The sequence below is a fragment of the Rhinolophus sinicus genome, chromosome 2 (genome assembly GCF_057876585.1).
Source record: "Rhinolophus sinicus isolate RSI-liver-muscle chromosome 2, RSI-T2T, whole genome shotgun sequence".
Classification (NCBI taxonomy): domain Eukaryota; kingdom Metazoa; phylum Chordata; class Mammalia; order Chiroptera; family Rhinolophidae; genus Rhinolophus; species Rhinolophus sinicus.
This window is the reverse complement of record NC_142502.1, coordinates 111676144-111698859: the sequence shown is the minus strand read 5'-3', so window position 1 is coordinate 111698859 and position 22716 is coordinate 111676144.

Below are 22716 nucleotides of genomic sequence, written 5' to 3'. Positions count from 1 at the left end.
TTAGACTCTGACCCCTCATCTTCTCTTTCTTTTTTAGTTCTCTTTGGCGAATCTCTCTTACCTTCCCTATCTTCCCTTTCCTCTTCAGAGTCTGTCTGTAGTGGTTCTAGAACTGACCGAACTAGTTCAAAAGTCTCCCAGATCGAACTTGAAAACGAAGTTCCGTTGGCATGGAGATCACGGAGATCTTGACCAACTGCTTCCCATTTATCTAAGTCTAAAGTTCCCAGGGTAGGAAACCAAGAGCAATGGACCTCAATTACTTTGAGAAGTTCTTCCAACCTCTTTTCTGAGGCCCTATGTTGTCCTTTTTTAAGCAACTGCTTCAGCAGGCAAATATAAGGTCTGTACTTGCTTTCTGAATTTCCCATTTTTTTTTTTTTCTTTCCCACAAGAAGGATACGAGAAGGAAAAGAAGAAACTTTCACTCAATATCCACTCTGATGCTCGGCCGGCCGTTCCGCTCGCGGGAACTTAGCACCTGTCTTGGCTAAGGCTCAACCGTATAAATCCCGGTCCAGGTTGGGGAAACCCCCAAGTCGCCGTTATGCCATATGACAGAGTGACGGAACCGCGGTGACGAGCCCACTCAAGCCCCGTAATCACGAAGATCGTGGGACCATAACCATACACACACACTCCCACGCACTGTCACTCAAAGATAGATTGAAAAGTATTTCATTACTTCCTCTGAATAACCTTGGTTTAATACTCTGAGTCCATAAAACTACCCCCTTACAGGCAGCTGTCGCGCGACGGATGCTCAGAGGCCCCTCAACCGTATCTTCAGACCATACAACTCTTAGTTGTTCTTCTCTCCTCGGGCCCCACGTTAGGCGCCAGATGTTGCGTCCTGCACAACACAAGCAGTGGGAAAGCGAGGGAGGCGGCAGGGGCTAAATTCTATTATAGAAATAAAGAGACCAGAGACACTGAATGCAGAGAAACCACAGAGGACCAAGGGACTCACAGCCTCAAGAGACTGGAGCCTCGAATCGGGGTCGTCGTGGGTACTTCTTGCTTTTCTACAATAGGCATCACATGATTCTGGGCAGGGTCTGTAAAACTCTTACACCACTAATACAATTAGCATGTTCCCAATATCCAATCATATTGTCCCAAAGCAACCTGTGCATGCTGTCCCCACGTGAACAAGGTGCGGTGTATACAATCCCTGGGGGAGCAGGCCTCTCATGGCAATCATCCCATGAGCCAAGCGGGGAGTGAGATGGTTTCACTCAATTAATCATTCCTTAGCACAATAGAGTGCTGGTCACTTGAAGCAGGAGTCAGCAGCTCCCAGGAAACATTGGAGGAGGGGCATCCCTCCTAGTTTCAAAGGCTAACTCATGGGGGTCCCTGGGGTCCCGTCTGGCTTAAGTCGTCCCTCCCTTGAGGAAACTTACTCGTCTTTGACCGCAGACCCAGCATACTGGGACCAAGAGAGGAGACCTATAAAACTCAACCCTTAAGAGGGACAACCCGCAACCCTCTTTCCCTAAGGAAAGGATGGTAGGGACAAGCGGCTAGGCTGCTGTGTGACAACACCTCCCCCTTTTTGTTTTTGTAATGTGAGAAAAACAGACCGTGCCGTTTCTTCATTCAATGCCTTTCGGAGGGAGGCATGTCCGCATCCGAAGACTAAACAAAACGAACAGAATACAATAATCAGTGTTACAATAACACCAATAAACCCACCACCCAGGTTTTTTATCCATTTAACCGGATTCAAGGAGGACAATCCATCCGAAGCAGCTGACAAAACATCTTCCCCAGGTAAAAGTTGAAGCTTAGCACTAGACATTTGATCAACCTCTTGTTGTAATTGTACAATATTTACAGTGAGATTAGGCATGTGCCCCAAAAGATGAGCACGAACATCATTCCAAGGAGTACGAGTTTGATTATCATCAAAAGGGGTTACACAATAAGTGGTTACATTCCAATCACATTTAAGAGAAATCATAGTACGTAAATTTTCTAACTGATCACCAAGAGAAACTACTGTTGTTTCTAAATCTACTAATCTGACATTAATTTCTTCATCTATCTTAACCTGTCGATTCCAAGTTTTACTAGCATTTTCATGCCATTGTTGTACAAATTCAGTAGTTTGAACAGTTTGGTGTAATGCGACACCAGAAACAGCAGCAACCGTGGTTACAGCAATTTTTCCCATTAGAACAGCAATTAACAATCCAATAAACCTTTTTGCTCGATGAACAACCTTATGAAGCAATTGAAGAACAATATGAACAGTAGGCGATCCCTCCCACACTCTAGGGGCTCGGACAGGAATCCATAGACCCCGTCTTTTTCTTAAAATCATAATTTTATCTTCTGAGGAATTATAAATGGAGGAATCGATACAAGTATACAAACGACAATGAAAACATTCAACAAGGCTAAGGGAATTTTCTATAGTAAATTTTCCAATCAGGAAAACATAAGGCAATTTAAGGCAAGCTTGTAAATTAAGCTTTTGAGATTTTTCAAAATTAAAGGTGTACCGTTTATTATTATCTTTGGTCAAATTTCCATTCCAAATGCCAATAGGCGCTAAAGCCAAGGCCACCTTCCACAAGGTCTTTTGCACTGGACCCCTAATGGGAGTAATCATTTTTAACTGAGGTGGGGCCAGAACTTTATCTATCCAATAAATGGACAGATCATAAGGAAATTTAACTATTTTTGGAAATCTTCCTAACACTAATTTGTCTTTAAGAGATTGGGGCTCAGAGCACCTTCCTGAAGAGCAGGTGTGCATAGCGATCCCAAAAGGTCCCCAATCAACAATTGTACCTATGGAATTTCGAGCTAGCACTCTATCAAAACTTCCTCTACATTCTTCCCAATGAATACGGGAACTATTGGCTGCCCACTTTTCTTGAGGACAAGTAGAAATGGGAGGAGGATACAGATGGGTACTCAACCCTTCAGTCTGAAATCCTTTTCCTGAAAGCATGAACAAGTCCCTATAGGACTCAGTCCCTTCACCCTTAGGGGTGACCCACACTTGATCCTTTACCGGAACACAAGGAGGGACAGGACCAATGCAAAGAGGAGGATAAACAAATCCCAAGGCAGTTGTTTTGGTGAGATTAAATTCTCTGCCTTCTTCATCAGGAAATTCTGGACCTCTCTGATCCTCTGGTCCTGGGAACCAGGAGCTATCATTTATATAAATCAGAGGAGGCGCATCATTCCAAGTTACAGGTGTCAGCAATGGAGGATTGGGACCATAAGCCCAATATGTGAAGTTTTCTGCTTTAACACCCATGGGAAGGAAACTTACAGCCGTGAGAATAGCCATCGTGGAGATAAGCATGTTGGAGGCTGTTCTCGGCATTCCTAACACTATAAGATTTCTCTCTGCCTCTCGGGACAATTTCTTAATCTGCTTCCAAGTAGGCAGCGGGTTGCGTCGGGGAGGAGCTCGAAGAATCCGGATGCGTGGAACCCTCGGCTGCGATGTCTCAGATGATGAAGACGCCTCACTGGGAGGAGGTGCCGGCGGCGGATACGGCTGGCCTGATGGACATCTCGGCTGCGGAACCACCACAGGGGCCGCGAGGAGCTGGGGAGGTCGGAGCCTGATGGCGGGGGCCCATGAAGCGATTCATCCACCGGTAGGGGTCGCTCGGTGCCACGTATCGGTAGGTCGCGTACACCTGGGTCATCGTTGGAGATCCCATCCGGCGAGTGATGATCACATTCGGCGGAGGAACAGCATCCGAGGTTTGGACCAGCGTGCTGATTGCCATGTTCTGCGAGGGATCGGACTCCATGATAAGGCTTAATGCACCGGCTTGGCACCCACAGAGGACGTTCTTTTGATCCTGGAGAAATACAAGCATAACCTCGTCCCCATGTTAACAGAGTCCCTAAATGCCATTGATTGGTCTGGATATCCTTCCACCAAATGGGCACATCTTCCAAAGCCTTAGGGCTATGGAGATTATTAAAATGTCTTTCTGCAGCTGTGTGTCCAAGATGAGGCTCCATATTATTAGAGCCAGAAAAATTTAAAAAATTCAAAGTGAACATAGCTTTGGCTAATTGCACCTGCGGAGGATCCTTGTCTCCCCCTTTTTGTTTTTGTAATTGTTTCTTTAAAGTACAATTAGCTCGCTCCACAATGGCTTGACCTTTAGGATTATAAGGAATTCCAGTGGTATGGTGAATATTCCACTGTTCACAAAATTTGGTAAATTTATTGCTAGTATAAGCAGGGCCGTTATCTGTTTTAATGGCTTTGGGAAGTCCCATAACAGAAAAACAAATTAACAAGTGCCTGCAAGCGTGTCCTGCAGTTTCACCACTCTGAACGGTTGTAGTGATATATCCAGAAGATGTGTCAATTGTGACATGTACAAATGACAATTTCCCAAATGAAGGAACATGGGTTACATCCATCTGCCAAATATCATTGGGTACTAAACCTCGGGGATTAACCCCTTCTGGGCATTCTTGAGGAGCAGTAAGAATCTGGCAAGTTGGGCAAGTTTGAACAATATGCTTGGCCTGTTTACAGGTAATTGGGAACCGAGCCCGAAGACCTGCAGCATTGGCATGAGTCAAAGAATGGAATATTGGTTGCCTCGGTAACTAATACATTAGCAACCAAAGAATCAGCAATGGCATTGCCACGCGTCAAAGGTCCCGGGAGGGGAGTATGAGCGCGTATATGAGTGATGAAAAATGGATGTTGTCTATTTCTAACTACTTGTTGGAGTTGGTTAAAAAGAAACTGGAGAGACGGATTAGAGTTGTTAGACAGAAGTGCCGTCTCTATGTTTTGTACTGTATGTACAACATAAGCAGAATCAGAGACAATATTCAAAGGCTCACCACACTCCCGCAGAGCAGTTAAAACTGCAACTAATTCTGCTTTCTGGGCTGAGGTACAATTAGTCTGAATAACCTGTTGGTCAACTTCACTAACAATAGCAGCTTTGCCATTACTGGACCCATCAGTAAAAACTGTCCTCCCTTGGGAAATAGGAACTGAACTTAACCTTTTCGGGAGAATCCAACTAGTTTTTAATAGAAACTGAAACAATTTATGTTTAGGATAATGGTTATCAATTATGCCGAAATATCCACAAACAGCAATTTGCCAAACTTCAGAATGGATATTTAAATGATTTATTTGCTGTTTTTTAAAGGGAACTATTATCTTATTGGCTTCTATTCCATTTAAATGAAGAACTCTGGTTCGAGCTCGAGAAACAAGTTCTGAAATTAACTCTAAGTATGTCGGAAGAGATTTAACAAAATTATTAGGCAGAAACAACCACTCCACAAGGTCGTTTTGTTGGACAATAAGTGCGGTTGGTGAATGAGGAGTGGGAAAAATTAAAATTTGTAAGGGTTGAGAGGGATCTATGCGCTGAACCTGAGCTGCTTGAATTTTCTTTTCTACTAAGTCCAACTCCTGACAAGCCTGAGGGGTTAAAGTACGGGGACTATCCAATTGAGAAGGACCCCGTAAAAGACTAAACAAATTATTCAGCGCATAAGTTGGGATTCCCAGAGTGGGACGTAACCAATTAATATCTCCCAACAATTTTTGTAAATCATTTAAAGTGGAAATTTGATCTCTTCTGATCTGTACCTTTTGAGGTTTAATCGTCTGTCTATCCAAGATAGCTCCCAAATATTTGATGGGAGTTGTAGTTTGAATTTTATCAGGAGCAATGCAGAGTCCTGCCATCTCACGTTGCTCTTGCAACAGTTTGAAACAATCTGCAAGGACTTCTGGAGAAGACGCAGCACAGAGAATGTCATCCATATAATGAATGATATAACAGGCTGGAAATTTCTCTCTGACCGGAGCAACAGCTCTAGCCACATAAAATTGACAAATGGTAGGGCTAGTTAGCATTCCCTGAGGGAGTACTTTCCACTGATACCTCTTGATTGGCTCTTTATTATTTAAAGGTGGTATTGAAAATGCAAATTTAGGGCAATCCTCAGGATGTAAAGGAATTGAATAAAAGCAATCTTGTAGGTCTATGACCACCAATGGCCAATTCTTTGGAATCATGGATGGCTGAGGAAGGCCAGGTTGAAGTGGACCCATGGGTTCAATTAAAGAATTAACTACTCTTAAATCTGTGAGCATTCTCCATTTTCCTGATCTTTTCTTTATAACAAATACTGAGGAATTCCACGGACTAGTGGAAGACTCTATATGATCTTGTTCTAATTGAATCTGTACCATTTCCATTAATGCCTCTAATTTCTCCTTAGAAAGGGGCCACTGTTCAATCCAAGGAGGCTTATTATCTATCCATTTAAGAGCTAAAGGAGTTTTTAGCTCAGCGACAGCGGCCCCTAACAAAAAGGCTGTTGATCTTGTGAATGAAATCCTATCCCTTCTCTGCCCACCTGTAATGCAGGTTGGAGAGGTTGGGTAATGCCCTGATTAAATTTGCCTAAACCTTGTCCTGGTATCTAGATACCCCATCTGTTTCATCATTTGCTGACTTTGAGGGCTATACTGTCCTGGGGGAATAACAATTTTTGCTCTCCATTGAGAAAGTAAATCTCTACCCCATAAACTTATTGGAATATCAGCAACATATGGCTGCAAAAATCCTTTTTGTCCTTCTGGCCCAAGGCAAGGAAGGATATGGGTGCTTTGAAGCAATTTTGAAATTTCTCCTACTCCAACAACATTTGTGTCAGCTTGTTGGGTAGGCCAATTTGCAGGCCAATCTTGAGAGCAAATGATGGAGACGTCTGCACCTGTATCCATAAGTCCTAAAAATTGTCTGTCTTGAAGGCTAATGTGGCATAAAGGACGAATGCTAGAAATTTTCTCTGCCAGGAATGTTCCTGCTAAACCTGTACTTCCAAATCCTCCTGTTCTTTTTTGAGTTCCTCGTAAATTGGGTGGAATATATGGAATTAAGAGAAGCTGAGCAACTTTTTCTCCCTTTTTTGCTGACCATGGAACTGAAGAAGACATAACAATTTGAATTTCTCCTTTAAAATCTGGGTCTATTATTCCGGTGTGGACAGTAACTCCTTTTGATGTTAAGCTGGAACGACCAAGGAGGAGTCCAACCGTATTCTTGGGAATTGGTCCAACAATGCCTGTAGGCACCCGGAGAGGTGTTTCTCCTGGGAGTAATAAAATATTCTGAGCAGTACAAACATCTACTGCAGCACTTTCTTCAGTGGCAGAAGTTAATTGCTCAATGGATAGTTTTGAGGGGGCGGCACCGTGTGATAATTCTGTGGTGCCGCTAGGTTGGCAAACATCCCCAGTTGAGGGATTGTCTGACCCACAAATGCCCCGGTTGTTGTCTGGGCCTGGGGCTGGCCCAGCTTCCCGTTTCCCTGAAGCAGAGTGCCGTCTTCATGATATTTAGATCTGCAAGCGGAGGCCCAATGATTTCCTTTCTGACAGCGTGGACACAATCCAGGCTGTTTTGCACCTTGAAAAGGTGTGGGCTGAGGAGGTTGAGGGTTGTTTTTACTTTTAACCCTGCAATCTCTTTTAGTATGTCCTGTTTTTCCACAATTATGGCAAGTGCCAGAAAACATCTCTTTTTTGAAAAGCACCGGTAATTGCATTAGCCAAGAGTGCTGCCTTATGATCCTCAGTCCCTACCTCTTGGCACAAGCGCAAATACCCCATTGCATCTGTCTTTCCTTTTTGTGCCCCTATGGCTCTTTGACAATCCTTATTAGCATTCTCATATGCCATAATCTGAAGGATCACATCTGCAGCTACAGGATCAGTAATTTGTTTTTTAATGGCTTCCTGGAGTCGAGCCAGGAAATCAGAATAAGGCTCCTGAGATCCTTGAAGAACTTTCTGAAAGGAGGAATGAGTCTTTCCTTCAACTTCAATCTTTTCCCATGCAGCAAGGCAAATTTGTTTAAGTTGCTCTATAGCAACTCCTTGCATATCTAATTGATTACGGGTTGGTGCCCAATGGCCTTTGCCAACAAGCTGATCAGCAGTAATATTGATGTTAAGAGCTTGGTTTTGTCTTTCTTTATTCTCAGCCCCTTCAATCCACCAAGTTTTTAAACTGCAAGAATTGTGCAGGAGTAAGGCAAGTTTGAGCTAAGGCCTGCCAGTCTGTTGGAATCATTCTGTGGCCATCAGCAATACCTCTAACGAGGCCAACAGTATAGGGAGAAGTAGTCCCAAACTGTAACACTGCCTGTTTTAACTCTTTCAGCAATTTAAGAGGAAAAGGCTCATACACTGCCTCATGGATTCCATCTGGGTTATTTTGGCCAGGAGCTTCAATTTGTCTGAAAATCACTGGAAAATTAAGAGCATCCACATCTCCAGCCATTTTTGCCTGATGTGTACCCTGCTCTAATGCTGACAATTTGAAGCTGAATTGTTTAGCTGTTATTGCTGGAGGCTTTTGAGCAAACGGATTGTTCTCAATAAATGGATTATTGGCATTACAGCAAGTCTTAGGCTGTTGCCACATCTGATTAGCACATGGAGGTGGTGGAGGCCAGAAAGGAGGGGGAAACTCCTCCTGGAAACATTCCTCGAGATCAGGATAAAGAGTTCGAGGAACTATAGTGGAATTAGACTCTGACCCCTCATCTTCTCTTTCTTTTTTAGTTCTCTTTGGCGAATCTCTCTTACCTTCCCTATCTTCCCTTTCCTCTTCAGAGTCTGTCTGTAGTGGTTCTAGAACTGACCGAACTAGTTCAAAAGTCTCCCAGATCGAACTTGAAAACGAAGTTCCGTTGGCATGGAGATCACGGAGATCTTGACCAACTGCTTCCCATTTATCTAAGTCTAAAGTTCCCAGGGTAGGAAACCAAGAGCAATGGACCTCAATTACTTTGAGAAGTTCTTCCAACCTCTTTTCTGAGGCCCTATGTTGTCCTTTTTTAAGCAACTGCTTCAGCAGGCAAATATAAGGTCTGTACTTGCTTTCTGAATTTCCCATTTTTTTTTTTTTTCTTTCCCACAAGAAGGATACGAGAAGGAAAAGAAGAAACTTTCACTCAATATCCACTCTGATGCTCGGCCGGCCGTTCCGCTCGCGGGAACTTAGCACCTGTCTTGGCTAAGGCTCAACCGTATAAATCCCGGTCCAGGTTGGGGAAACCCCCAAGTCGCCGTTATGCCATATGACAGAGTGACGGAACCGCGGTGACGAGCCCACTCAAGCCCCGTAATCACGAAGATCGTGGGACCATAACCATACACACACACTCCCACGCACTGTCACTCAAAGATAGATTGAAAAGTATTTCATTACTTCCTCTGAATAACCTTGGTTTAATACTCTGAGTCCATAAAACTACCCCCTTACAGGCAGCTGTCGCGCGACGGATGCTCAGAGGCCCCTCAACCGTATCTTCAGACCATACAACTCTTAGTTGTTCTTCTCTCCTCGGGCCCCACGTTAGGCGCCAGATGTTGCGTCCTGCACAACACAAGCAGTGGGAAAGCGAGGGAGGCGGCAGGGGCTAAATTCTATTATAGAAATAAAGAGACCAGAGACACTGAATGCAGAGAAACCACAGAGGACCAAGGGACTCACAGCCTCAAGAGACTGGAGCCTCGAATCGGGGTCGTCGTGGGTACTTCTTGCTTTTCTACAATAGGCATCACATGATTCTGGGCAGGGTCTGTAAAACTCTTACACCACTAATACAATTAGCATGTTCCCAATATCCAATCATATTGTCCCAAAGCAACCTGTGCATGCTGTCCCCACGTGAACAAGGTGCGGTGTATACAATCCCTGGGGGAGCAGGCCTCTCATGGCAATCATCCCATGAGCCAAGCGGGGAGTGAGATGGTTTCACTCAATTAATCATTCCTTAGCACAATAGAGTGCTGGTCACTTGAAGCAGGAGTCAGCAGCTCCCAGGAAACATTGGAGGAGGGGCATCCCTCCTAGTTTCAAAGGCTAACTCATGGGGGTCCCTGGGGTCCCGTCTGGCTTAAGTCGTCCCTCCCTTGAGGAAACTTACTCGTCTTTGACCGCAGACCCAGCATACTGGGACCAAGAGAGGAGACCTATAAAACTCAACCCTTAAGAGGGACAACCCGCAACCCTCTTTCCCTAAGGAAAGGATGGTAGGGACAAGCGGCTAGGCTGCTGTGTGACAACACCTCCCCCTTTTTGTTTTTGTAATGTGAGAAAAACAGACCGTGCCGTTTCTTCATTCAATGCCTTTCGGAGGGAGGCATGTCCGCATCCGAAGACTAAACAAAACGAACAGAATACAATAATCAGTGTTACAATAACACCAATAAACCCACCACCCAGGTTTTTTATCCATTTAACCGGATTCAAGGAGGACAATCCATCCGAAGCAGCTGACAAAACATCTTCCCCAGGTAAAAGTTGAAGCTTAGCACTAGACATTTGATCAACCTCTTGTTGTAATTGTACAATATTTACAGTGAGATTAGGCATGTGCCCCAAAAGATGAGCACGAACATCATTCCAAGGAGTACGAGTTTGATTATCATCAAAAGGGGTTACACAATAAGTGGTTACATTCCAATCACATTTAAGAGAAATCATAGTACGTAAATTTTCTAACTGATCACCAAGAGAAACTACTGTTGTTTCTAAATCTACTAATCTGACATTAATTTCTTCATCTATCTTAACCTGTCGATTCCAAGTTTTACTAGCATTTTCATGCCATTGTTGTACAAATTCAGTAGTTTGAACAGTTTGGTGTAATGCGACACCAGAAACAGCAGCAACCGTGGTTACAGCAATTTTTCCCATTAGAGCAGCAATTAACAATCCAATAAACCTTTTTGCTCGATGAACAACCTTATGAAGCAATTGAAGAACAATATGAACAGTAGGCGATCCCTCCCACACTCTAGGGGCTCGGACAGGAATCCATAGACCCCGTCTTTTTCTTAAAATCATAATTTTATCTTCTGAGGAATTATAAATGGAGGAATCGATACAAGTATACAAACGACAATGAAAACATTCAACAAGGCTAAGGGAATTTTCTATAGTAAATTTTCCAATCAGGAAAACATAAGGCAATTTAAGGCAAGCTTGTAAATTAAGCTTTTGAGATTTTTCAAAATTAAAGGTGTACCGTTTATTATTATCTTTGGTCAAATTTCCATTCCAAATGCCAATAGGCGCTAAAGCCAAGGCCACCTTCCACAAGGTCTTTTGCACTGGACCCCTAATGGGAGTAATCATTTTTAACTGAGGTGGGGCCAGAACTTTATCTATCCAATAAATGGACAGATCATAAGGAAATTTAACTATTTTTGGAAATCTTCCTAACACTAATTTGTCTTTAAGAGATTGGGGCTCAGAGCACCTTCCTGAAGAGCAGGTGTGCATAGCGATCCCAAAAGGTCCCCAATCAACAATTGTACCTATGGAATTTCGAGCTAGCACTCTATCAAAACTTCCTCTACATTCTTCCCAATGAATACGGGAACTATTGGCTGCCCACTTTTCTTGAGGACAAGTAGAAATGGGAGGAGGATACAGATGGGTACTCAACCCTTCAGTCTGAAATCCTTTTCCTGAAAGCATGAACAAGTCCCTATAGGACTCAGTCCCTTCACCCTTAGGGGTGACCCACACTTGATCCTTTACCGGAACACAAGGAGGGACAGGACCAATGCAAAGAGGAGGATAAACAAATCCCAAGGCAGTTGTTTTGGTGAGATTAAATTCTCTGCCTTCTTCATCAGGAAATTCTGGACCTCTCTGATCCTCTGGTCCTGGGAACCAGGAGCTATCATTTATATAAATCAGAGGAGGCGCATCATTCCAAGTTACAGGTGTCAGCAATGGAGGATTGGGACCATAAGCCCAATATGTGAAGTTTTCTGCTTTAACACCCATGGGAAGGAAACTTACAGCCGTGAGAATAGCCATCGTGGAGATAAGCATGTTGGAGGCTGTTCTCGGCATTCCTAACACTATAAGATTTCTCTCTGCCTCTCGGGACAATTTCTTAATCTGCTTCCAAGTAGGCAGCGGGTTGCGTCGGGGAGGAGCTCGAAGAATCCGGATGCGTGGAACCCTCGGCTGCGATGTCTCAGATGATGAAGACGCCTCACTGGGAGGAGGTGCCGGCGGCGGATACGGCTGGCCTGATGGACATCTCGGCTGCGGAACCACCACAGGGGCCGCGAGGAGCTGGGGAGGTCGGAGCCTGATGGCGGGGGCCCATGAAGCGATTCATCCACCGGTAGGGGTCGCTCGGTGCCACGTATCGGTAGGTCGCGTACACCTGGGTCATCGTTGGAGATCCCATCCGGCGAGTGATGATCACATTCGGCGGAGGAACAGCATCCGAGGTTTGGACCAGCGTGCTGATTGCCATGTTCTGCGAGGGATCGGACTCCATGATAAGGCTTAATGCACCGGCTTGGCACCCACAGAGGACGTTCTTTTGATCCTGGAGAAATACAAGCATAACCTCGTCCCCATGTTAACAGAGTCCCTAAATGCCATTGATTGGTCTGGATATCCTTCCACCAAATGGGCACATCTTCCAAAGCCTTAGGGCTATGGAGATTATTAAAATGTCTTTCTGCAGCTGTGTGTCCAAGATGAGGCTCCATATTATTAGAGCCAGAAAAATTTAAAAAATTCAAAGTGAACATAGCTTTGGCTAATTGCACCTGCGGAGGATCCTTGTCTCCCCCTTTTTGTTTTTGTAATTGTTTCTTTAAAGTACAATTAGCTCGCTCCACAATGGCTTGACCTTTAGGATTATAAGGAATTCCAGTGGTATGGTGAATATTCCACTGTTCACAAAATTTGGTAAATTTATTGCTAGTATAAGCAGGGCCGTTATCTGTTTTAATGGCTTTGGGAAGTCCCATAACAGAAAAACAAATTAACAAGTGCCTGCAAGCGTGTCCTGCAGTTTCACCACTCTGAACGGTTGTAGTGATATATCCAGAAGATGTGTCAATTGTGACATGTACAAATGACAATTTCCCAAATGAAGGAACATGGGTTACATCCATCTGCCAAATATCATTGGGTACTAAACCTCGGGGATTAACCCCTTCTGGGCATTCTTGAGGAGCAGTAAGAATCTGGCAAGTTGGGCAAGTTTGAACAATATGCTTGGCCTGTTTACAGGTAATTGGGAACCGAGCCCGAAGACCTGCAGCATTGGCATGAGTCAAAGAATGGAATATTGGTTGCCTCGGTAACTAATACATTAGCAACCAAAGAATCAGCAATGGCATTGCCACGCGTCAAAGGTCCCGGGAGGGGAGTATGAGCGCGTATATGAGTGATGAAAAATGGATGTTGTCTATTTCTAACTACTTGTTGGAGTTGGTTAAAAAGAAACTGGAGAGACGGATTAGAGTTGTTAGACAGAAGTGCCGTCTCTATGTTTTGTACTGTATGTACAACATAAGCAGAATCAGAGACAATATTCAAAGGCTCACCACACTCCCGCAGAGCAGTTAAAACTGCAACTAATTCTGCTTTCTGGGCTGAGGTACAATTAGTCTGAATAACCTGTTGGTCAACTTCACTAACAATAGCAGCTTTGCCATTACTGGACCCATCAGTAAAAACTGTCCTCCCTTGGGAAATAGGAACTGAACTTAACCTTTTCGGGAGAATCCAACTAGTTTTTAATAGAAACTGAAACAATTTATGTTTAGGATAATGGTTATCAATTATGCCGAAATATCCACAAACAGCAATTTGCCAAACTTCAGAATGGATATTTAAATGATTTATTTGCTGTTTTTTAAAGGGAACTATTATCTTATTGGCTTCTATTCCATTTAAATGAAGAACTCTGGTTCGAGCTCGAGAAACAAGTTCTGAAATTAACTCTAAGTATGTCGGAAGAGATTTAACAAAATTATTAGGCAGAAACAACCACTCCACAAGGTCGTTTTGTTGGACAATAAGTGCGGTTGGTGAATGAGGAGTGGGAAAAATTAAAATTTGTAAGGGTTGAGAGGGATCTATGCGCTGAACCTGAGCTGCTTGAATTTTCTTTTCTACTAAGTCCAACTCCTGACAAGCCTGAGGGGTTAAAGTACGGGGACTATCCAATTGAGAAGGACCCCGTAAAAGACTAAACAAATTATTCAGCGCATAAGTTGGGATTCCCAGAGTGGGACGTAACCAATTAATATCTCCCAACAATTTTTGTAAATCATTTAAAGTGGAAATTTGATCTCTTCTGATCTGTACCTTTTGAGGTTTAATCGTCTGTCTATCCAAGATAGCTCCCAAATATTTGATGGGAGTTGTAGTTTGAATTTTATCAGGAGCAATGCAGAGTCCTGCCATCTCACGTTGCTCTTGCAACAGTTTGAAACAATCTGCAAGGACTTCTGGAGAAGACGCAGCACAGAGAATGTCATCCATATAATGAATGATATAACAGGCTGGAAATTTCTCTCTGACCGGAGCAACAGCTCTAGCCACATAAAATTGACAAATGGTAGGGCTAGTTAGCATTCCCTGAGGGAGTACTTTCCACTGATACCTCTTGATTGGCTCTTTATTATTTAAAGGTGGTATTGAAAATGCAAATTTAGGGCAATCCTCAGGATGTAAAGGAATTGAATAAAAGCAATCTTGTAGGTCTATGACCACCAATGGCCAATTCTTTGGAATCATGGATGGCTGAGGAAGGCCAGGTTGAAGTGGACCCATGGGTTCAATTAAAGAATTAACTACTCTTAAATCTGTGAGCATTCTCCATTTTCCTGATCTTTTCTTTATAACAAATACTGAGGAATTCCACGGACTAGTGGAAGACTCTATATGATCTTGTTCTAATTGAATCTGTACCATTTCCATTAATGCCTCTAATTTCTCCTTAGAAAGGGGCCACTGTTCAATCCAAGGAGGCTTATTATCTATCCATTTAAGAGCTAAAGGAGTTTTTAGCTCAGCGACAGCGGCCCCTAACAAAAAGGCTGTTGATCTTGTGAATGAAATCCTATCCCTTCTCTGCCCACCTGTAATGCAGGTTGGAGAGGTTGGGTAATGCCCTGATTAAATTTGCCTAAACCTTGTCCTGGTATCTAGATACCCCATCTGTTTCATCATTTGCTGACTTTGAGGGCTATACTGTCCTGGGGGAATAACAATTTTTGCTCTCCATTGAGAAAGTAAATCTCTACCCCATAAACTTATTGGAATATCAGCAACATATGGCTGCAAAAATCCTTTTTGTCCTTCTGGCCCAAGGCAAGGAAGGATATGGGTGCTTTGAAGCAATTTTGAAATTTCTCCTACTCCAACAACATTTGTGTCAGCTTGTTGGGTAGGCCAATTTGCAGGCCAATCTTGAGAGCAAATGATGGAGACGTCTGCACCTGTATCCATAAGTCCTAAAAATTGTCTGTCTTGAAGGCTAATGTGGCATAAAGGACGAATGCTAGAAATTTTCTCTGCCAGGAATGTTCCTGCTAAACCTGTACTTCCAAATCCTCCTGTTCTTTTTTGAGTTCCTCGTAAATTGGGTGGAATATATGGAATTAAGAGAAGCTGAGCAACTTTTTCTCCCTTTTTTGCTGACCATGGAACTGAAGAAGACATAACAATTTGAATTTCTCCTTTAAAATCTGGGTCTATTATTCCGGTGTGGACAGTAACTCCTTTTGATGTTAAGCTGGAACGACCAAGGAGGAGTCCAACTGTATTCTTGGGAATTGGTCCAACAATGCCTGTAGGCACCCGGAGAGGTGTTTCTCCTGGGAGTAATAAAATATTCTGAGCAGTACAAACATCTACTGCAGCACTTTCTTCAGTGGCAGAAGTTAATTGCTCAATGGATAGTTTTGAGGGGGCGGCACCGTGTGATAATTCTGTGGTGCCGCTAGGTTGGCAAACATCCCCAGTTGAGGGATTGTCTGACCCACAAATGCCCCGGTTGTTGTCTGGGCCTGGGGCTGGCCCAGCTTCCCGTTTCCCTGAAGCAGAGTGCCGTCTTCATGATATTTAGATCTGCAAGCGGAGGCCCAATGATTTCCTTTCTGACAGCGTGGACACAATCCAGGCTGTTTTGCACCTTGAAAAGGTGTGGGCTGAGGAGGTTGAGGGTTGTTTTTACTTTTAACCCTGCAATCTCTTTTAGTATGTCCTGTTTTTCCACAATTATGGCAAGTGCCAGAAAACATCTCTTTTTTGAAAAGCACCGGTAATTGCATTAGCCAAGAGTGCTGCCTTATGATCCTCAGTCCCTACCTCTTGGCACAAGCGCAAATACCCCATTGCATCTGTCTTTCCTTTTTGTGCCCCTATGGCTCTTTGACAATCCTTATTAGCATTCTCATATGCCATAATCTGAAGGATCACATCTGCAGCTACAGGATCAGTAATTTGTTTTTTAATGGCTTCCTGGAGTCGAGCCAGGAAATCAGAATAAGGCTCCTGAGATCCTTGAAGAACTTTCTGAAAGGAGGAATGAGTCTTTCCTTCAACTTCAATCTTTTCCCATGCAGCAAGGCAAATTTGTTTAAGTTGCTCTATAGCAACTCCTTGCATATCTAATTGATTACGGGTTGGTGCCCAATGGCCTTTGCCAACAAGCTGATCAGCAGTAATATTGATGTTAAGAGCTTGGTTTTGTCTTTCTTTATTCTCAGCCCCTTCAATCCACCAAGTTTTTAAACTGCAAGAATTGTGCAGGAGTAAGGCAAGTTTGAGCTAAGGCCTGCCAGTCTGTTGGAATCATTCTGTGGCCATCAGCAATACCTCTAACGAGGCCAACAGTATAGGGAGAAGTAGTCCCAAACTGTAACACTGCCTGTTTTAACTCTTTCAGCAATTTAAGAGGAAAAGGCTCATACACTGCCTCATGGATTCCATCTGGGTTATTTTGGCCAGGAGCTTCAATTTGTCTGAAAATCACTGGAAAATTAAGAGCATCCACATCTCCAGCCATTTTTGCCTGATGTGTACCCTGCTCTAATGCTGACAATTTGAAGCTGAATTGTTTAGCTGTTATTGCTGGAGGCTTTTGAGCAAACGGATTGTTCTCAATAAATGGATTATTGGCATTACAGCAAGTCTTAGGCTGTTGCCACATCTGATTAGCACATGGAGGTGGTGGAGGCCAGAAAGGAGGGGGAAACTCCTCCTGGAAACATTCCTCGAGATCAGGATAAAGAGTTCGAGGAACTATAGTGGAATTAGACTCTGACCCCTCATCTTCTCTTTCTTTTTTAGTTCTCTTTGGCGAATCTCTCTTACCTTCCCTATCTTCCCTTTCCTCTTCAGAGTCTGTCTGTAGTGGTTCTAGAACTGACCGAACTAGTTCAAAAGTCTCCCAGATCGAACTTGAAAACGAAGTTCCGTTGGCATGGAGATCACGGAGATCTTGACCAACTGCTTCCCATTTATCTAAGTCTAAAGTTCCCAGGGTAGGAAACCAAGAGCAATGGACCTCAATTACTTTGAGAAGTTCTTCCAACCTCTTTTCTGAGGCCCTATGTTGTCCTTTTTTAAGCAACTGCTTCAGCAGGCAAATATAAGGTCTGTACTTGCTTTCTGAATTTCCCATTTTTTTTTTTTTCTTTCCCACAAGAAGGATACGAGAAGGAAAAGAAGAAACTTTCACTCAATATCCACTCTGATGCTCGGCCGGCCGTTCCGCTCGCGGGAACTTAGCACCTGTCTTGGCTAAGGCTCAACCGTATAAATCCCGGTCCAGGTTGGGGAAACCCCCAAGTCGCCGTTATGCCATATGACAGAGTGACGGAACCGCGGTGACGAGCCCACTCAAGCCCCGTAATCACGAAGATCGTGGGACCATAACCATACACACACACTCCCACGCACTGTCACTCAAAGATAGATTGAAAAGTATTTCATTACTTCCTCTGAATAACCTTGGTTTAATACTCTGAGTCCATAAAACTACCCCCTTACAGGCAGCTGTCGCGCGACGGATGCTCAGAGGCCCCTCAACCGTATCTTCAGACCATACAACTCTTAGTTGTTCTTCTCTCCTCGGGCCCCACGTTAGGCGCCAGATGTTGCGTCCTGCACAACACAAGCAGTGGGAAAGCGAGGGAGGCGGCAGGGGCTAAATTCTATTATAGAAATAAAGAGACCAGAGACACTGAATGCAGAGAAACCACAGAGGACCAAGGGACTCACAGCCTCAAGAGACTGGAGCCTCGAATCGGGGTCGTCGTGGGTACTTCTTGCTTTTCTACAATAGGCATCACATGATTCTGGGCAGGGTCTGTAAAACTCTTACACCACTAATACAATTAGCATGTTCCCAATATCCAATCATATTGTCCCAAAGCAACCTGTGCATGCTGTCCCCACGTGAACAAGGTGCGGTGTATACAATCCCTGGGGGAGCAGGCCTCTCATGGCAATCATCCCATGAGCCAAGCGGGGAGTGAGATGGTTTCACTCAATTAATCATTCCTTAGCACAATAGAGTGCTGGTCACTTGAAGCAGGAGTCAGCAGCTCCCAGGAAACATTGGAGGAGGGGCATCCCTCCTAGTTTCAAAGGCTAACTCATGGGGGTCCCTGGGGTCCCGTCTGGCTTAAGTCGTCCCTCCCTTGAGGAAACTTACTCGTCTTTGACCGCAGACCCAGCATACTGGGACCAAGAGAGGAGACCTATAAAACTCAACCCTTAAGAGGGACAACCCGCAACCCTCTTTCCCTAAGGAAAGGATGGTAGGGACAAGCGGCTAGGCTGCTGTGTGACAACACCTCCCCCTTTTTGTTTTTGTAATGTGAGAAAAACAGACCGTGCCGTTTCTTCATTCAATGCCTTTCGGAGGGAGGCATGTCCGCATCCGAAGACTAAACAAAACGAACAGAATACAATAATCAGTGTTACAATAACACCAATAAACCCACCACCCAGGTTTTTTATCCATTTAACCGGATTCAAGGAGGACAATCCATCCGAAGCAGCTGACAAAACATCTTCCCCAGGTAAAAGTTGAAGCTTAGCACTAGACATTTGATCAACCTCTTGTTGTAATTGTACAATATTTACAGTGAGATTAGGCATGTGCCCCAAAAGATGAGCACGAACATCATTCCAAGGAGTACGAGTTTGATTATCATCAAAAGGGGTTACACAATAAGTGGTTACATTCCAATCACATTTAAGAGAAATCATAGTACGTAAATTTTCTAACTGATCACCAAGAGAAACTACTGTTGTTTCTAAATCTACTAATCTGACATTAATTTCTTCATCTATCTTAACCTGTCGATTCCAAGTTTTACTAGCATTTTCATGCCATTGTTGTACAAATTCAGTAGTTTGAACAGTTTGGTGTAATGCGACACCAGAAACAGCAGCAACCGTGGTTACAGCAATTTTTCCCATTAGAGCAGCAATTAACAATCCAATAAACCTTTTTGCTCGATGAACAACCTTATGAAGCAATTGAAGAACAATATGAACAGTAGGCGATCCCTCCCACACTCTAGGGGCTCGGACAGGAATCCATAGACCCCGTCTTTTTCTTAAAATCATAATTTTATCTTCTGAGGAATTATAAATGGAGGAATCGATACAAGTATACAAACGACAATGAAAACATTCAACAAGGCTAAGGGAATTTTCTATAGTAAATTTTCCAATCAGGAAAACATAAGGCAATTTAAGGCAAGCTTGTAAATTAAGCTTTTGAGATTTTTCAAAATTAAAGGTGTACCGTTTATTATTATCTTTGGTCAAATTTCCATTCCAAATGCCAATAGGCGCTAAAGCCAAGGCCACCTTCCACAAGGTCTTTTGCACTGGACCCCTAATGGGAGTAATCATTTTTAACTGAGGTGGGGCCAGAACTTTATCTATCCAATAAATGGACAGATCATAAGGAAATTTAACTATTTTTGGAAATCTTCCTAACACTAATTTGTCTTTAAGAGATTGGGGCTCAGAGCACCTTCCTGAAGAGCAGGTGTGCATAGCGATCCCAAAAGGTCCCCAATCAACAATTGTACCTATGGAATTTCGAGCTAGCACTCTATCAAAACTTCCTCTACATTCTTCCCAATGAATACGGGAACTATTGGCTGCCCACTTTTCTTGAGGACAAGTAGAAATGGGAGGAGGATACAGATGGGTACTCAACCCTTCAGTCTGAAATCCTTTTCCTGAAAGCATGAACAAGTCCCTATAGGACTCAGTCCCTTCACCCTTAGGGGTGACCCACACTTGATCCTTTACCGGAACACAAGGAGGGACAGGACCAATGCAAAGAGGAGGATAAACAAATCCCAAGGCAGTTGTTTTGGTGAGATTAAATTCTCTGCCTTCTTCATCAGGAAATTCTGGACCTCTCTGATCCTCTGGTCCTGGGAACCAGGAGCTATCATTTATATAAATCAGAGGAGGCGCATCATTCCAAGTTACAGGTGTCAGCAATGGAGGATTGGGACCATAAGCCCAATATGTGAAGTTTTCTGCTTTAACACCCATGGGAAGGAAACTTACAGCCGTGAGAATAGCCATCGTGGAGATAAGCATGTTGGAGGCTGTTCTCGGCATTCCTAACACTATAAGATTTCTCTCTGCCTCTCGGGACAATTTCTTAATCTGCTTCCAAGTAGGCAGCGGGTTGCGTCGGGGAGGAGCTCGAAGAATCCGGATGCGTGGAACCCTCGGCTGCGATGTCTCAGATGATGAAGACGCCTCACTGGGAGGAGGTGCCGGCGGCGGATACGGCTGGCCTGATGGACATCTCGGCTGCGGAACCACCACAGGGGCCGCGAGGAGCTGGGGAGGTCGGAGCCTGATGGCGGGGGCCCATGAAGCGATTCATCCACCGGTAGGGGTCGCTCGGTGCCACGTATCGGTAGGTCGCGTACACCTGGGTCATCGTTGGAGATCCCATCCGGCGAGTGATGATCACATTCGGCGGAGGAACAGCATCCGAGGTTTGGACCAGCGTGCTGATTGCCATGTTCTGCGAGGGATCGGACTCCATGATAAGGCTTAATGCACCGGCTTGGCACCCACAGAGGACGTTCTTTTGATCCTGGAGAAATACAAGCATAACCTCGTCCCCATGTTAACAGAGTCCCTAAATGCCATTGATTGGTCTGGATATCCTTCCACCAAATGGGCACATCTTCCAAAGCCTTAGGGCTATGGAGATTATTAAAATGTCTTTCTGCAGCTGTGTGTCCAAGATGAGGCTCCATATTATTAGAGCCAGAAAAATTAAAAAATTCAAAGTGAACATAGCTTTGGCTAATTGCACCTGCGGAGGATCCTTGTCTCCCCCTTTTTGTTTTTGTAATTGTTTCTTTAAAGTACAATTAGCTCGCTCCACAATGGCTTGACCTTTAGGATTATAAGGAATTCCAGTGGTATGGTGAATATTCCACTGTTCACAAAATTTGGTAAATTTATTGCTAGTATAAGCAGGGCCGTTATCTGTTTTAATGGCTTTGGGAAGTCCCATAACAGAAAAACAAATTAACAAGTGCCTGCAAGCGTGTCCTGCAGTTTCACCACTCTGAACGGTTGTAGTGATATATCCAGAAGATGTGTCAATTGTGACATGTACAAATGACAATTTCCCAAATGAAGGAACATGGGTTACATCCATCTGCCAAATATCATTGGGTACTAAACCTCGGGGATTAACCCCTTCTGGGCATTCTTGAGGAGCAGTAAGAATCTGGCAAGTTGGGCAAGTTTGAACAATATGCTTGGCCTGTTTACAGGTAATTGGGAACCGAGCCCGAAGACCTGCAGCATTGGCATGAGTCAAAGAATGGAATATTGGTTGCCTCGGTAACTAATACATTAGCAACCAAAGAATCAGCAATGGCATTGCCACGCGTCAAAGGTCCCGGGAGGGGAGTATGAGCGCGTATATGAGTGATGAAAAATGGATGTTGTCTATTTCTAACTACTTGTTGGAGTTGGTTAAAAAGAAACTGGAGAGACGGATTAGAGTTGTTAGACAGAAGTGCCGTCTCTATGTTTTGTACTGTATGTACAACATAAGCAGAATCAGAGACAATATTCAAAGGCTCACCACACTCCCGCAGAGCAGTTAAAACTGCAACTAATTCTGCTTTCTGGGCTGAGGTACAATTAGTCTGAATAACCTGTTGGTCAACTTCACTAACAATAGCAGCTTTGCCATTACTGGACCCATCAGTAAAAACTGTCCTCCCTTGGGAAATAGGAACTGAACTTAACCTTTTCGGGAGAATCCAACTAGTTTTTAATAGAAACTGAAACAATTTATGTTTAGGATAATGGTTATCAATTATGCCGAAATATCCACAAACAGCAATTTGCCAAACTTCAGAATGGATATTTAAATGATTTATTTGCTGTTTTTTAAAGGGAACTATTATCTTATTGGCTTCTATTCCATTTAAATGAAGAACTCTGGTTCGAGCTCGAGAAACAAGTTCTGAAATTAACTCTAAGTATGTCGGAAGAGATTTAACAAAATTATTAGGCAGAAACAACCACTCCACAAGGTCGTTTTGTTGGACAATAAGTGCGGTTGGTGAATGAGGAGTGGGAAAAATTAAAATTTGTAAGGGTTGAGAGGGATCTATGCGCTGAACCTGAGCTGCTTGAATTTTCTTTTCTACTAAGTCCAACTCCTGACAAGCCTGAGGGGTTAAAGTACGGGGACTATCCAATTGAGAAGGACCCCGTAAAAGACTAAACAAATTATTCCGCGCATAAGTTGGGATTCCCAGAGTGGGACGTAACCAATTAATATCTCCCAACAATTTTT